Below are 3,164 nucleotides of genomic sequence, written 5' to 3' on the forward strand. Positions count from 1 at the left end.
CACATTCTCAGATATACACACACACACGTGTCTGTACATACACTCACACATGTTGTATTTTTATTGCATTCATATCTGTTATTTCAGAGTCACTTTTTGTCCTCCTCTTCCCATAACTGGATATTTGGAAAAAGTGATGAGAAAATTGAGGCTCAGAGATGTGAAGTTCCTTCACCAAGGTCACACGGCCTTCAAACAGCAAAATTAAGCTGAAAACCCAAGATTCTCAAATGTCTCCACCAAATTAGGTCGCCTTTACACACACACACACACACACACACACACACACACGAATACACATACACGTATTCACTCGTTTATGGTATAAAGGATTTAGGTGGTCTGTACATACACTCACACATGTTGTATTTTTATTGCATTCATATCTGTTATTTCAGAGTCACTTTTTGTCCTCCTCTTCCCATAACTGGATATTTGGAAAAAGTGATGAGAAAATTGAGGCTCAGAGATGTGAAGTTCCTTCACCAAGGTCACACGGCCTTCAAACAGCAAAATTAAGCTGAAAACCCAAGATTCTCAAATGTCTCCACCAAATTAGGTCGCCTTTACACACACACACACACACACACACACACACACGAATACACATACACGTATTCACTCATTTGTCCAACAAGGCATTGTAGTGGGAAAGTTATGAGCATGAACTGCAGTCAAATCCTAGTTCTGCCACATTTTAATTATGTGACCTTGAGTAAGTCACTTCACCTGTTGGAGCCTCAGTTTCCTCATCTGTAAAATGGAGATAATAACAGAGCTGGTTTCATAAGGTTGTAGTGAACATGAAAGGACATAATGAAGTCAGGTTCATGGCACCTTGCTTATCACATAGTAAGCGATCAATCAATATTTATCTTTACTATGTAGCTGGCACCTTACTAGGCACTGAGGATTCTCACCAAGTCAAGTAGCTTTGCTAGGAATACTGAAATATTGTTTCAGATATAATAAACTGCCCAGGTGGTCCTAGTTCTGGAAGAAAGACTAAGAAAAGCCTAAGGACAGAACCCCCATGGTGGTGTTGAAATCCCCTCCAGGGTCTGCCATTTGGGGATCCTTTTCTGCCCACCGCCCCAACCTGGAGACTCACGGCCGGCTCATTTCAAGGTCCTGGGTCTGGACATACCTGGAGGAATGAGCTCCATGGCACACAGGACAGTGTCCCCGCCAGCACTCGGGACAGGAGGGCTCAGCCTTGCTCATCTCATCCCCGAGGTCTGCACAAGCTGCTACAAGCTCACAGAGGGCAGGAGACAGCAGTGACCCAGACGCTTCTGTGGTTTGTCTGGGCAGAATGTCTCCCTTCCTGGGGCTGGGCTGTCTGTTCCCTGAGGCTGCTTCTGGGTCTGAGGAACCAGCATCCGCTGTGCTGGGCAGCCTGTCCCTCTGTCCCATCCTGCATGTTCACTTCCAGCCCCAAGCCCTAGTCGAACGATTATCACTGCTTATGGTGGCACTTTGAGCCCCTTTACACCCACAGTCAAAGGGGGTTCATGATAACCCCTACCTCATCGGGTTGTCATGGAGATGAAGTGAGATAAAGCATGAAACACTGGTTTGGGGACATAATAGGTGCCTTGTAAATGCAGCAGCAATTATTGTTATTATTATTATTAATACAGTCATCACCACCATCACCATCATCGTCATCATTATCACCATTGGTTTCCGAAGGCAGCTACCCACAGATTAGATCCAGTCACTAGCCATGTGACTTCAGGTGAGTAACAGCTCTAGGCCTCGGTTTCTTACAAAGCAAACTGACTGCTCTTTTTGATGCTTCCTTTCTCCACCCTTGTTCAGAGTCTCAGAATCTCTTGCTGAAGAAATTCTCATAACCAGCCCCGTGGGAAGTTGGGCACATGACCTCACTTCTTTGAATCTCAGTTTCTTCATCAGAGGAATGGGGTAAATATAACAGTTCACTCACAGTGTAACTGAGAGGATTAAACAGACAACAAATGTAAATGGCCTTGCACATTGTTTAGCCCACACCAGAAGTGAGCAGGTCCATAGGTCAATTGTCTATGACTGTAGACAGCAAGGAGGTTGGGAAGGTGTTTTGGCACAAACCCTGTGGAAGCAGAAGCAGAAAGATTTCTTGTTTCTGCCTGGGTTTTTCCACAGCTGGCTGGTCTTTGACTGCATCTCCGCCCGCAAGGCTCAGCTCTAAAGAGCAGATTCTGGTTTTCTTTGAACTTCTGGTGGTTTTTCTCAGTCTCTTTTGGGAGCAACTCTTCCTCAAGTCATCTATAGATGCTGGTGCCCTTCAGGATTCCATCTTTTGCTCTTTCCTCTTTTCAGTAGGTTGTTTCTTCCACTTGCAATACTCGTCACTCTGTCCTGATCACCCCCAAATCATCATCTGCTGCCCTGAGCTTCTTCTTGAACTCTGGATCTAAATATCCAACTAGCTGCTAAAAATCTGTAGTTGGATTGTACCAGGGGAAACTCAACCCAACACTCCCAAACTTGACTCACCGTCTTCTCTTTAAACCCCTACCATCTTCTCTCTCCCATGTCTCAACGATGGCACTGCCATCCACAAAGCTGTCTGAGTCAGAAATCTGTGGATCCTAGCACCATACATAAAAATAAACTCAAAATGGATTAAAGACCTAAACGTAAGGCCAGACACTATCAAACTCTTAGAGGAAAACATAGGCAGAACACTCTATGACATAAATCACAGCACGATCCCTTCTGACCCACCTCCTAGAGAAATGGAAATAAAACAAAAATAAATAAATGGGACCTAATGAAACTTAAAAACTTTTGCATAACAAAGGAAACCATAAGCAAGAGGAAAAGACAACGCTCAGAATGGGAGAAAATAGTTGCAAATGAAGAAACTGACAGAGGATTAATCTCCAAAATTTACAAGCAGCTCATGCAGCTCAATATCAGAAAAACAAACAACCCAATCCAAAAATGGGCAGAAGACCATTTCTCCAAAGCAGATATACAGATAGCCAACAAACACATGAAAGGATGCTCAAAGTCATTAATCACTAGAGAAATGCAAATCAAAACTACAGTGAGGTATCACCTAACACCGGTCAGAATGGCCATCATCAAAAAAGCTACAAACAATAAATGCTGGAGAGGGTGTGGAGAAAAGGGAACCTCCTTGCACTGTTGGT

The sequence above is a fragment of the Physeter macrocephalus genome, chromosome 14, assembly GCF_002837175.3.
Source record: "Physeter macrocephalus isolate SW-GA chromosome 14, ASM283717v5, whole genome shotgun sequence".
NCBI classification, from domain to species: Eukaryota; Metazoa; Chordata; class Mammalia; order Artiodactyla; family Physeteridae; genus Physeter; species Physeter macrocephalus.